Below are 15,114 nucleotides of genomic sequence, written 5' to 3'. Positions count from 1 at the left end.
TTGGTCATATGACCCTTCTTTTGTGGTCACACTACTGGCTTCCTCTTGAATTGAGGATTCTTTTTAAGAAACATTGGCTAACAAATTATGCCTCTTTCAAGGGGCTGGTTTGACTGAAAGCACCAAAATACTGCTTTCACAGAGATCGCTTTCTGGTACTGCAACGACGTTTGCAATATTTTGCCACCAGCTGTGCATACTAGTTCCGAGTACCTGAAATTTAGAAAACATAAAAAAAATGCTTAACTCTTTCTTTGAAATATATATCTCCTTTGGTACTAATTGTTGTTTTGTGAATATCCAAATGTCTTTTGTTTCTTCAGAATAGTGATTTGGTTGGTGATGTATGTTCTTGTTCATTGCTGTATTTGTTTATACCATTGTATAGTGGTCAGCTGGCTTTAGTCTGATTCATAATTCCAGTCTGCAGCGAAGATATTACACATGGTGTAAAATATGCTACAACATGTGAAGAGCTGCAATCAGCTGAACTAGGCAGAACGTTGATACCTGAAGTTTAAGAAGGGATGCACACCCATCCACAAAAGAGTAAGCCCATGCCTATTCATAAGCTGCACTACTAAGGTTATTACAGCCAAAACGGATGCAAAACAGTTGTAAATGTACTCCAGCTCAGAGAATACTCATAGCCTAACATTGGTATTGCGGTACTTCCACCTCACCCCACAAGAAACAATGTTAAATTAAATTAAACTAGTTAAAATATAAATAAATGTGATTTAATGTTTTAAAAATTCCAAAAATAAAATAGTTTTTCATTTTAACATGTTAATAAACTTTTTTTTTCAATTTGAAAATAATATAATTTATTATTAAAATATAATTACATTACTTTTAATTAATTCTACACATCGCATTTTATACTTCTTAATATATATGTGTGTGTGTATAATACACACACTTTAGGTGGGTTTCTTTATAATTAAAATTGAAGAAAAAGATTGTCATTCAATATACTCAATACAATTTTAATTTAAATTTCTATTACGTTTTTACACCCTAACTATAATTAAAATGCATAAAAAAATTACTTAGCATTAATATTTTACATTCAAATACTTGTTCTATTTTTTTTAAGTTTCATAAATCTTTGCACTTGTATCTGTACTTTACCATATAGAGATCAACCGCTTTGTGGCAGACATTGGCCTAAATGTTAAAAGTTACTAGTAGTAACATTAGAATATTCCCTAATTATAACATTCATTTAAATATCTTAGATTAAATATAAAATACTGTGAAGATATATTTGAAAAATCCCACCTAAAGTAAATGTTCATATTTGCTGATTATGTATTGAAAATTACAAAACATGTATAGAAGTATTCAAATTAATTTTCTAATTAAAGTTATATTTAAATTCAAATAGATTATTAAAATACATATATAGATATAGATATAGATATATATTCTGCCTCTGCGTTCTTTCTATCGGAGGGTGTTGCAGTATCAGTGTTTGGCCGTGTGTGGTGCTGGACTTACTACCGCTCCTTTTTGGCTGTAGTAACTTTACACTCATAAGTTTGACAGGCAAGTTAGTCTACACTTTTGAGTAGCTTTACACTCGTAAATAGTGAATAGCCCTAAGGAGCAAAGTTATTCAAAATGTAAAAGTAAACATACACATATAGATTTACTCATGTGTAAGTTTGCGTTTGTCAGTATGCTCCAGACAGTAGAAACATTAAGTACTGTTGAGCCATAGCCTGCATTTGCCTTCTCAAAATTGTGCTTCATTCAATTTCGGTAGATCATCAGAGTTATTTTAGCTGTGATACTGGAACCTGTGTCAAAGTATATAGTTTACAGTTATACCTGAAATGCGATACTGCCCTTTACTCAAATGGACACTGCCTCATGCATATCACGTCTACTTCTAAGATCTGGAAAAAAATCCCTTTTGTTATCAGAACAGAACTTCTCCTACAACTCAGAAAGGGCCTGAAGTGTCACCTCTTCTCAGATCTCTATGCCTACAGTAAGCTTTCTGTTGCTCTCCTGCTATGATTACACTTTGCAAGTCACAATTCAGAAAGGACCTGAAACGTCACCTCTTCTCAGAACTCTATGCCTATCTTAAGCTTTCTGTTGCTTTCCTGCTAAGATTCCACTTTACAAATACGCATATCTATATACAATTGTACTTTAGTCTGTGTGGGCTGGATATAATCTCAGAGTGCCCAACTGCTATTCACTATCAATCTGAGTCTAGCACCTCCTTGCTCTGCCTATCTTTAATCACCCCAGCCTCAACGGATGGATCTCCTTGAGGTAAATATCTACTGAATGGTTTTTCCTCTCACCCATAATAAAAACTGCAAGGCCCACGTTTTTGCAACTCTTGTCTCCCAGATCATATTTTTCTTATGATTTTCTTATTCAAAATGTAATCGTTTTATATTTTAGTAAAATGTTACCATGGCTTTTGAGCAGGGTTTATTGTATTGCCAGGAAATTAATACACGAAAGCTTAACAGTTTTACTGGGAAATTAATAAATGAAAGCACTCTCTTCAACCTCTTAGTTAGAGAAAAGGTGTGACTAGCACTCCTCAGAGGTATTCTTTCACAGCTCATTGAAGACAGATTTGGTGAGACTGTGTTAAGAAGTTAGCACTTGACTTGATTTTTTGTCAACTGCGTTATTGAAAATGGTGGCCCTAGGGCTCACTTGCTCTCAACCTGTCACCTCTCGCTGTCAAGATAAATTTTATATTGGCTCTGTTTCAAAATATGTTGATTAGTTCTGCTTCTACTGTATAACATGACATCTTTCCAGATTTTCTCACAACAGAATAGCCGGCTTTCTTTCTCACTATTTCAATCAATTGCTGTCTTTTCTTCTCACTTCCATGTTAATTTATCTGCCTTTAATTACTATGCCAGCATACATTTATATTTATTATATTTACTCACCTTTTAGGATGTACCCAAATGTCACGGTGTAAATGTGTTGCCAAGCATCACAGTTTGTTATCAAATATGAAGATGGTATTGGGAGTGCTGCCATCATTACAGCATTGGTACATGAGGGACCAAGGTTGAGATGAGTCCATTGCACCAAATTACGCCTATCTTTCACCACTGAACCCTAGGCTGGAGGTGGGGGGGTTACCATTCCTGCATAAGGTTACGTCACTGGAATAGGGTGACCAGATTTTGAGGAGCAAAAACCGGGACAGGTCAGACATAAAAGAAGGACTAACGACTTTACACTCACTTTTATATCTGGCATCTCCTGTTTTTTTGCGTAGCTTTGTAAATGTGTGTGTGTGTATATATATATATATATATATACATTTACAAGACTATACATATAAAATGAGGTATGGCTTGACCTCCCACCCTGCATCCCCAACCCCCCCCCCACTTCACCTCTCTGCTGGGAGCAGACAGGGGACTGTGTTGCCTCACAGTAACAGATAAAATAGGCTAATTATTGCATACTCTGTAGGCGTCTGTTAAAAGAGAGCATACCCTGAATTTATGCTTCCCTAGATAATCTGACCTTCGTCCCAAAAACCGGGACATTTATGTAATAATTTGACCTTTGTCCCAAAAAACCGGGACATTTGTTTAAAATTAAGAGAAGCGTGGGGACACCGGGACAGTTCTTTAAAAACCGGGACTGTCCGAGGAAATCCGGGACGTCTGGTCACCCTACACTGGAACGTATGCATGACAATAAGTCTAGTTGCACGCAGCTTTTCCGGTCGTGTTTCATTTAATATGTGTGGTGTTCTGTGGTTGTTTATTCCAAGATTGGGATTAATAAAATGTGTTTAAAAGGCTGCTCTTTGGTGGTCTGGTTTCACGCTTCACATGTTATCATGTGAATAATATATTCTCTGCTCTTTCGGATAGCTTTGCCTATTTTAAAGAACCATGAATCAGATTGGATTTCATGTTGCTTAGAGAGGTTTTCATCTTGTAAATTCTGAGCTGCATTCCACAGGACATGAAACTGTGAATCCGTTCCTGTGCCTTTTATAAATGCTGTGCTCCTTGTCTCATTGTAAACACTGCTATTTTGGACTACAGCACGGTTTGTTGATCTCTGCAATACAATTAGATTTATAAACGACAGGGTATTGCACACCCTTGGTGTTTCCTGACCCAGAATTCAAATGGAAGCAGACTCGGTTCAGCAAAACGCATTTAAGGAATGTTTCAGCTGGTGACACGGGGTGTTGCTTTATTGTTGATTTTCCATACCATCTGTGCTGTACGTCAAGCATAAATATGTGTTGCCATGCGCCTATTTAATATTTATGCCTAACTTCCCGTCTTCTGCCTCGGTGTGCACAATTCACCTTTTCATGAACAGCAGCCATCTTGGCTGATTTGACAAAACCAATGGTTTTCTGCCGTCAGTCATACACGTCTGTTATTCTTCTACCAGTTACAGTGCGCCAAATTACTGTCTATCGCCTATGCTTCCTATAGAAGCAACAGATTACCAAGCACAAGAGTTCTTTGTTTATGCGGCCCAGGCCAAAAAATGGGCAATATTTTGCAGGGCACTATTCAAGTTTAGTGTGCTATGCCGCTGTGTAGTTCCGTATTAGGGGCCTGATTCACAAAGTGGGTGCCAAATGTAATGTGTGAATTACACATCTGTGGTTTGCACTGTGCAAGTTGCGATCCTAGTGTGAAAGTGTAAGCACAGTGCAGGAATCCATGCAGTTCCTGTGCATACACAATTTTTTACTTAGGTGAGATCATTCGATATTCACATTGGGGTGGTTGGAAAAATTCTATGTATGGGATGGTAATAGCCACACAGTTTTAATTTTTTTGACATTAACAAACATATTGCAATGCATTTTGCACACTCATGTTTCCATTGAGCTTTCATATGAAAGTCTTAGGCATAAGTGTAGCATTAATGGTGGGCTAATACAACTTGTGTAAAAATCACAGCATGGGTGAAGGAAGGAAGAAGTATTTAAGATAAATTATTTTTGCTGAAAAGGAAAAGTCAACAAAAAATGTAATTTCTTACTCTCCTTGCCACCAGGCACAATTTGGGATAGGAATGTAAACTATGGTATGCATACATTGTAGATGCTTTTTAAGGTACTTTTGTAAATTTCACAAATTGTAACCATGTGTAAGTGAAAATTGCTGGGTCAAATGCTGAGGTGCAGCCAACCTATGGAAGAGATTTTAGTCACAAAACGTTTGCGTAAACTATTTACAGAAATACGAGTAGACAAAAAATGCTAGGAGTTTCAGAGCTTATTCTTGCTAGGCGCATGTTTCAAAGGAAATTAGTGCACGTTTGTTTAATTGAATATGGTGTTCTGTCTGTTCTGTCATGCCTGCTGGCCACGTGAGCACATAGAGATCCTGGCCCAGATTTACCACTACTTTGTGCAGGGTTTTTGTCACACTTGTAAAGCAAACCCAGACCAAAGTGCTATGTAATCCCGGCCCCCCTGATATACCTCTGTAAAAGAATTGCTGTTCAGAGATTTTCAGTTTTGATTTGTGTTTTTGGATTGTTAGGGAAGTAATTTAGCTTGGGTAGACATTGCTAAGCCGGGCCGATTTGTTTCTGGGTGACATTTTTAAAAATGGCAGATCTGTTGCAGTGATGATGTATTATTTCAGGAACCATAAGACCTATATACTTCATTTTGGTTTTGGGGGTCATGTAGTCTTATAGACGACACAGAAAATAACTCCTCAGAGCAACCCTTCTGCAATTTTCCAAAATGGGAGCAATATTAGAGGAGGAAAAGACACATATATAAAATGAAACAAACAATAATGTTTTTTTAAATCCTTTTATGTATACACAAAACATTGTTTATTATTTGAATATGAAAAAAATAATGGTTATCATTCCTGTTTTAGGCACATTTACTTAGTTCCCTTTATTTATTTGTTTCAAGACTCGCTCGTGGTACATTTGCAGAATGTTGAACATCTAAGAATAGCATTTCGACAGGGACATCTTTTTGTAGCACAGATTTTGAAAGTACATGTGTGTGTAAGTTCCGTGGGTACAGGCTGTATACATTTCATAGGTTTTAGCACCCCATCAATATCTTCCCAAACAAATGTGCATGGATCTTTCTCTACATATGCATGATCCAAAACATTTACACATCTTCTGATCTAGTAGAACGCTCTTTTCATGTATCCATGCGAAGAATATGACATTGGTTTAAGATCAGTTAGCGGGACTGATCTCTTGAACTCATTGTGAAGATCGCCAAATGTGTGACAGTCAGAACTTATTTTCCACACATGCACAAGGTATGTTTCTTAACGGGACTTATCTCTTGAACTCATTGTGAAGATCGCCAAAAGTGTGACATTCCGAACTTATTTTCCACACATGCACGAGGTATTTTTCTTAACGGGACTTATCTCTTGAACTCATTGTGAAGATCGCCAAATGTGTGACATTCAGAACTTATTTTCCACACATGCACAAGGTATGTTTCTAAGTCTTTAAAGTCACATTCTTCTTCTGTCGCAGCAAATCATTAAAAAAACTTAACAGGTTCAGCAGTTAAAGCTTGAAGCTTTGTTCCAATTTTGCTCCTAGTGTCATCACCCGTAAGAATATGTGCCTTGATAAGATCACTGGGCATCTCTGGGTAAAGTTTCTTGTACAGAGTATGAAGCGGGATAAAGTGTCTTTTCTCGCCTATTCCATAATGTATCCATATCTCTGGCAATTCTTTACTAATGAACATTGCAACAAATCTAATTAGGACAGTAATATCATCTGTGTCATTTGACAATACAATGACTCGATTAGAACCATTTCGAACAGCCCACTCAACATGTGGTACAACACAAGGTCACCTTCATCCAATTTGCTGTTAAATTCTTAAACAATATGGCCCATACCTTTTGAAAATATCTCTGAAGGCACCAACTCCTCATTGACAGACATTCTACTTGCAATAATTGGAAATTCAGTGTTCACTGAAGCATCAGCAATGTTTTGGTGAGTTAACATCTTCAAGTTCATTGTGTTTGATGTTTATGACCAGAATTTCTTAAGTTGCACAGGTATAGGTGCCGAATTTTTGATGCACGCAAGATCAGTTGTTCCACTTGTAGACATTCGTGTGATTCTCGCACATTCTTTGACAGATAGTTCAAGATAACTGTCAAAGACAATGTGCAGTTCTTGCAAGGTGCACACTGACTTTCATATCTGTAGAACAGTCTGAACACCTCTCCGAAGATTTGCATGGATGAAATCTTGACCATTCGCAATTGTGACATATACTCCACAACAATAGCAGTTTTCTCTGAGGACACCTTTTCGAATTTAAATTCTTCAGATGAAAGTTTTTTTCCAAGCTCTTGTACGAGTTTGTGCTTCAATGGTTTGGTTGCAGCATCTCCATCAAATAATGTGTTTGTTAGAAGAAGATCATGCAACAGAATGTCCTTGATAAATTCACCCCTTTCTTTTGCTACATCCATCTCTCTACGTGCTTGCGAAAGTTGTTTTTTTGAAACCTGTTTTGTAGTGGCTGGTGGACGAAACTCTTACTGTGGCAATTGAAGCGTGGAAGTTTAGCATAAATGATTGTGTCAAACAGATTTTTCTCTTTCGATACAAATCACTCCTGCTTCAGTTCTGCGTACAGTTTCATTCCATGTTCTAGGACATCTAGTAGGCATGTCTTTATATTGTTATCCATAAATTGTTTGGTCATGAAGTTGTGTGGTCGCACAGGCTCAGTCATTTTAAAGCGGTTTCCTTGCTGCTGCGTAAAATGAAGATGGCTGTCAACATGTTTATTAAAACGTTCCCCTATCTTTACCACAAGTTTGTGGTGAGGAGCAGTTTTACAATGGTCCATTATTTGTGAATTTGTCATCTCTCTGAAAACATTGCAAATAGAAAGGACTTCATGGTAAACTAGCTGCCATTGAACAACATATTCACTTTTACGTGTCTGACTTACAATTCCCTGGGAGCTTTTCTGTGATCTCTAGATCATCTGTTCCAGTTTCATATCTGGAGCCACAGCATTGAACCTTACCTCTCTGTCTTTAACCACAAAATGTTGCTGGATTAATTTTCTGTAGAGGTGTGGTCTTTCCACCTCTAGCTTCTTCACTCTTTCCAAATACCAGGACCCATATCGCAGGTAGTTTATACAATCAAATCGGCAAAACACAGTAACCAGTGACTTCACAGTTTTCACCTGCAGCTCCCAATCACCTTCCCGATCAGCAAGTTGTTCAGTAGAGCTATCATGTGTAAAACATTTCCTCGGTACTTGCAAAGTTCTGATTTTTCTTCACATTCTTTGACAAACTCTTTGTACTTGGTTTTCAGGTTTTCTGATTTTGAACAGAGTGTATCGAACACACATTGCCTGGCTTTGTTTTTGATAACATATGCAAAACCTAATTTGTCATTCTTGTTCCACAGAGCATTCCAACGCACTGTTTCTATAGTGTCAGTTATGATGAGCACACCTTGTAACAAACTAACATAATGAGTTCCGCTCAATACTGATTAAACAGTTTTGCATCCAGAGATTTCCCCCTCAATAAGTGCATCATCCATGCCACATCCACTGAGATAACTACCTGCACAATACAACACAACTTTTGTCATGTGGAAAACGCCATTATTGGATAAAGATCATCAAATTCTACTGGATTGCTCATAAAAATGTCAGCTAAAATACGGAAAACACCTTCATCGCAGAAAAGTGGAAGGATAGGCTGGTCTTCAATCTGAGCATGTACATTTTGGAAATTGTTTAGAGCTGTGTATACTGTTGCATAGTTTGTGACTGGAGATGGTATTACTGTTAAAAACCCAACCTTCTTCAGTGGGATGGTATTCTGGGAGATCAGAGCATGAATTCCTGCTCACAGAGGAACTGGCTTTTCTTCATTCTTCAGTCCACACAAAATAAGCAATACGAAATATTCAGTTAAATCAGCTTTGCAGACCGTAGCATCAGGTCGAAGAAGATCCATTTCCTAAGCCATTTAAAAACATTCTGGTAGACTGGGATGTGATGATTGCTTGTAGTGATTTTGCACAGGTTGGCAAGGCAGTTGGGTTATAAATTTGCAGCTTCCTTTGTTTATGCCTACAGCTGACAGCTTGTTTTCCAGCAACTACTTTATCATTACAGTATTGAAAAAGCACCATGGCAGTATCATGTGTGTTGGATGTTCCAGACAAACAAGAGGTGTCTTCAAAATCAAAATTATCAAGAGAGGCAATTGTAAATCCTTTTTTGGTAAAGTAACTTGGAAGTAGTGTGCTGTCGGATTCACAAGATTTTACAGCATGAGCTGCTAACAAGTTTGTGCGCTGTACTATGTATTATAACTTGTTGATACACCAATTCTATTCATTGAAATGATTAGCTCTCTACTTTTGCACTTTTCATATATTGCGTGGGAAGTCATCATGTGTAGCAAAGTTTTCTTTTTGTCGCGATGCAATTCATAAAACATGATTTGGAAAAGACAGCACATTTGCACGGCATAAGCCTGTCGATTCATGGGATTGTCTTCCACTTCTTCGCTTATATCTTCAATGCCATCATCAATGTTGTCAGCTTCTCTTGCAAACTCAAGAACTTTAGTTTGTAACAGTTTTGCTTTGCTGATATTAAATATTGATATAAAAACTGCTAAGACAACATTAGTCATTCTTGTTGACTCCCATGATTTTTGGAGCTCTGGGGCATCATGCAATTTGTCATTAAATCCAAAATCTAAAGCTTTCACGACGTTTTTTAAAATGGTTCTTTCTGATCATTTTACTGCATTCTGTGATCTTATTTGGCAGCAAGAATTTCAGGAGCCAAATCAGATGAGAACACCATAAGTGGCTCATTCTTTTTGTTAGACTGACAAAAACTAATTCTGCCATTGTATATTCTCAACAGAAAAAGCTTAATTTCATTATTATGGATCAATACGGTTTCATCAGTGTTGACCATTATTTCTCTGATCTCACTGAGTGTGAACCGGTAACCAGCACTCAAAAGTGGCTTTAAAACGTAATTTGCTTATTCAAAGAGTGCAGACTTAACTGAAGGCTGCCAGTTACGTTGCTGCTGGGAGCTCATTGTACATTCATATTTTCGAATGTATGCGTGCATGCAGTTTGGGTGGGCATACAAATCTGCCACAAATACATTCACCGCGCTGTTTAAATCACCTACTCAGCTGAAAACTTCATCTTGAGAAGAACTGGCTGAAGATAAAAACATGCTTGCCCTTTGAGACTCACATACTCTGTACTTTGTTCTTTCTTCAATCCCTTTGGCCCTTGTTCTGGCTCAACCACATATAACACATTGAAGATCCTCTGCTTCTTGATCAGTTGTAGGAGGTGGACGAGGGACAACCATAAATTTTCTAAGTGGATGGGCTTTGGTTGTCTCTTTCTTAGAAGATTCAGATTCTTGTTGTGATTCACTGGTTTCTGCCATTTTTTTACAATTTTTTTCAAGGCTTTTTTCTATTGTATACAACTTGTAGCACTTGTTGTTACAATGATAAAATATTTAATCCTCTTCATTCATTAAGTTGTGAAAATTATCTCTTGACAGCTTAGCATCAATTTTTTAATTTTACTGAATTGTCCCACAGAGATGTGTGATTCCCCTTAATGGCAGTTTGGACTTGGTCAGTCAATCAGTTATATAGCGCAGCTAATCACCCGAGAGAGTATCCAGGCCCTTGAGCGTCATGAGGGTTCAGGTGGCTTAGTGAACAACCAGATCTTGAGTGCTCTCTGGAATTCCAGTTGAGAGGTGGAGGTCCATAGCAGCAGCAGGGTGTCATTCCAAGTTTTCGCTGCATGGTAGGGGAAGGCGCGTTCTCCCCTGTTGCTTCAGTTGATGCGGGGGTTGTGGGTGAGTGAGAAGGAGGCAGAGCATAGTTGTCTGGTAGGTTGGTGGAAGTTCAGGCAGTGGTTGATGTGGGCTGATCCTTGGTTGTGCAGTGCTCTGTAGGTGTGGATCATCCGCTTGAAATGACATCACTTCTGTACAGGGAGCCAGTGGAGTTTACTGAGGAGGGGGCTGATGTGGGTCCATTTAGGGGGTGGTTGAGGAGGAGTCTGGAAGCAGAGTTCTTTATGGTCTGGAATCCATGTAGAAGGCGTCTAGTGATCACAGCGTAGAGAGCGTTGCCATAGTCTAGTCGGCTGGTGATTAGGGCCTGAGTGATGGTACGTCTGGTGGGGGAGCCATGTGAAGATTTTTCACAACATGCGAAGTGTGAGAAAGCAGGCAGAGGAGACTGCGTTGATCTGGGACTTCATGGTGAGTTTTCTGTCCAGGATTATGCTGTGGTTTTTGGTGTCTGTTGGTTTGGGTGATAGTCATAGTTCTGAGGGCCATCAGGAGTTGTTCCAAGGGGTGGTGTTGTTGCAGGAAATCAGCAGTTCTGTTTCGTCCATGTTGAGCTTCATGCAGTTGTCCTTCATCCAGTCAATCACAATTGTCATGCACCTGTGGAAGCTGGTTCTCATGTTGAGGGGCATTCTGAGACTGAGAGGATGAGCAGAGTCTTACCTGGTTAGGATATGATGTTTAGTCTGTGGGATCTGACAATATTGGCCAATGGGCTCCTGTAGGTGTTAAAGAGGGTGGGGCTAAGAGAGGATCCTTGAGGAACACTGCAGATGATGTCCTTGGGTTCTAAGGTGGTAGGTGGACCTAATGTGTTCTTCCAGTGAAGAAGGAGACGATCCACTAAAGGGCATTTCCTTGGATACCGATATGATGCAGCCTTTTGATCATGGTGTAATGGGATATGGTGTCAAAGGCTGCTGAGAGTTCGAGTTGGATCAGAGTTGCCATTTCTACCCGGTCAAAAAAGGCTCTGGTGTCATTGGTGGCTGTGAACAAGGCAGTCTTGTGTTGTGGTTGGTGCAGAATCCAGATTGGGCCTTATCTAGGAGAAGTTTATTTTCCAGATATTTTGTGAGTTGTCGGTTGATGGCTTTTTCCAGGTTTTCGGTGGCAAAAGGGGAAAGGGAGATGAGGCTGTAGTTTTTGAGTTTGCTTGGGACAGCAGATGGCTTCTTGAGGAGTGGTTTGACTTCTGCATGCTTCCAGTCTTCAGGAAAGGTGGCTGTGGCAAGTGAGCAGTTGAAGAGGATGGTGAGCTCATTGCCGGTCCTGTGGCTCCTGAGGTTGAAAATGTGATGTGGGTAGGGGTTTGTGGGGACTCCTGAGTGAACGGAGTTCATGATGGTGGTAGTGTCCAGGGGGGATGAGTAGGTCCCATGAAGTTAGTCATTAGTCTGTGTTGATTTTGGTGAGTGCGTGTATGTGTAGGAAGTCTGAGGGTTTGGACGGGGCACAAAGTTCTTGTAGATGGTGGTGATCTTGTCATGGAAAAAGTTGGCTAGTCAGTCACATAGTTCTTGGGAGGGTGTGATGCTGTTTTCTGTGGCTGTGGTATTGGCAAATCCTCTGATGATGTTGAGGAGCTCTTTGCTGCGGTTGGATCTGGACGTGTTGCGGTATGCTGGGGCATTCCTCTTTGTCTCTCTCAGTAGCCATGGTAGAGATTGAGGGAGGTCTTGAAGGTTTTCCTGTCTGACCTGTCCTTGCTTGTGCACCATCTTCTTTCCAGTTGCTTGCAGTGGCATTTTGCTGTCTTCAGTTCACTGGTGTACCATCTTGCCTGTTTGGTGGATCTCCTTTGTCCGATGTTATTCATACTGTCAAGGAGGCTGGCGGTGTTGGTGTTGTTGAGGTTGTTGAGGGGGAAGTTTAGGTCTGTGAGGAAGATGTAGTCTTTGGAGTCTATGACAAGAGGAGCGATGAAGTCAGGGATGACCTTGCAGAAGCTGGGGCCGTGGTCCAAGTGGTCTGTAGGCGAGGGTGCCTCTGATGGTGGATCTTCCATCTGTTTGGAGTTTGAAGTTTGAAGTTGAGGTGTTCCATGGTCAGGATGCTCTCCTCTGTCTTACTGGTGCAATGGATGTTTTCTTTGTGAATGATGACGATCCCTTCTCTGGGTTTGTTTATGCGGTTTTGGTGCGTGATCTTGTATCCGTCAGGGGTTGCTGTGGCGATGTCTGGAGCAGACGCAGGGGTTAACCAGGTCTTGGTGAGGAAGATGACATTGGGGTAACGGTGGTGATGAGGTCCCAGATCTCTGTGGCATGTTTGCAGAGTGAGCATATGTTGAGGATGAGACAGGCAAGTTGTGTGATGTACATCCTCCCTTGAGATATTTCTCCATACTTCACCTGTCAGCTTTATTGTTATTTTACTCTCTTGCTTTAACTTTGTGCTTTTTGCTTTATTTTTTTACTTCATTGAAAATCACTGTATGTGTTTGATTTCGCAGCGCCCTGTCACCTCACTGAATGAGGGAACACCTTTATAAATATTGAATAATAAACATTAAACTAATATCACAACTAGGTGTGGGTAATTGGTTAGGTACCTAGACATCTGATTACATGTGGTAGCTGTTGGAAAATGGGTTATTGGTAAGGGCAGGTAGGTACCTACACCTAGCAACAAGCCACTAACCTCCACCTAGGTACAGTTAGGTCTCAGTAAATTAATCCCAGCTCAACCCTTGGTAGCTTGGCAACGAGCGTCAAGGCTTAACTTAGGAGACAGTGTGTAAAGCATTCAAATATCACAAAACAGTAATTAAATAAAACACAGGAAACAGTTTCAAAATCCAAAACCAATTTATAAAAATAGTTTATATTTTTATCTTAAAAATGACACAAAAACGATTAAAATCGGTTCAGGGGAACCGGAGATATGAATTTTTAAAGTATTATTATTTTTCTAGCGCTTAGAAACAAAAAGCGCCAATCGGGTCATCTGGTTGCACCAGGACCGGGACAAAGTCAAAGTTTCAGGCCGACCGCAATGGAGCCCTGCTCGGCTACAAGTCGCGGGAGGCCTCGGTTGAAAAGTTACCTTCTGACTTAGTCTTTATTTTGAAGTTTTTCTTCACCGGGACGAACCTGCCAGTTGAATCCGACCTCCTGGAGCCCTTGTCCGGATACGCGATGTGGGTTTCCTCGTGGTGATTTCTACCTTCGGACTTAGTCGTTTTTTCGAGATGAAAATCCTTCGACCGGGGTAAACCTGGATCTTGATCCGACGTCCGTGGAGCCCTTCTCGGATACGATGGCTGGGAGGTCCCGGTCAACTTTTTACGTTCGGACTTAGTCTCTTTTTCGGATGTTTTTCTTTACCGGGACGAACCACGAAGTCAGGCCGGGTCGCGGTTGAGGCAAGCCGGCTAGAATTTCCGCGGCGGGTCGGTCCCTCTCTGGAGCTTTTTTACAAAATTTGTCAAATCTTCTCCAAACTTCTGGGGCTTCACCCAGATGTTCTTTTAAGGTTCTTTTGGGGTCCACAGCTCACCCCAAGGGTCCAGAAGTTCTGTGATGGTCCTTGGGGGGTGCGGACTTCAACTCCCAGAATGCACCTGGCGCAAACTCCTTTTTGGCCACTGGGCAGTGGTCAACTGGTCTCTTTTTTAGGAGTTGGTGCAGGGGACTCTGGATAGCAATTTTTCACCTGTAGCAAACAGGGAGTCCCTCCTTGAACCAGTTGAAGCCAGGCAAAGTCCTTCTTGTGGTGAAGCCCAAGTGTGCAGCTGGTGCAGTCCTTCTGAGTGCAGGGTCCAGGTGCAGGCCAGTGGTCCAGCAGGGCAGTCCTTCTTCTCCTTAAGTTCCTTCTTCTTGAAAGTTGGCGGGATCTGAGGTGTGGGGGCAGGTCTGCCAGTTTTATTCTTGCTCCTGGGTGAAAAGCAGGGGGGCCCTGGTTCTCCAATCAGGTACAGGGTCGTCCCCCTGTGATGACCACTTCCTGGGAAGTGTGGCAAAAATCCATCCCAAAAGGCAACAGTCTCTAAAAATCCAACATGGCTGAATCTGATTTTTGGAGGTTACATCTGGCTGAGCCCACCCACTGGTGTGGCTAAAAATCATAAACACACCCCTCTCCTGCCCTCTCCTAATCTAATCAAGGGGGCACCTAGCTGTCTGGGGTTGCAGGATGTGGGGGTGTTGCTGGGTGCTCCAGATGTCCTTCTCTGCCTTTGAAGACCAGTTTGGCAGCCCTCCCCCTTCCTG

General features: G+C 40.6%; 1 protein-coding gene across 1 annotated transcript in view; it reads left to right on the top strand.

The window, feature by feature from the left end:
• Nucleotides 1-15,114, top strand: part of TOX (thymocyte selection associated high mobility group box) — a 308,168-nt gene that overhangs the window by 248,103 nt on the left and 44,951 nt on the right. The gene's annotated exons all lie outside the window — the stretch shown is intronic.

This window comes from Pleurodeles waltl, chromosome 2_2 (genome assembly GCF_031143425.1).
Source record: "Pleurodeles waltl isolate 20211129_DDA chromosome 2_2, aPleWal1.hap1.20221129, whole genome shotgun sequence".
NCBI classification, from domain to species: Eukaryota; Metazoa; Chordata; class Amphibia; order Caudata; family Salamandridae; genus Pleurodeles; species Pleurodeles waltl.
The sequence above is the reverse complement of the archived record's forward strand: the minus strand, read 5'-3'. Positions and strand labels throughout refer to the sequence as shown.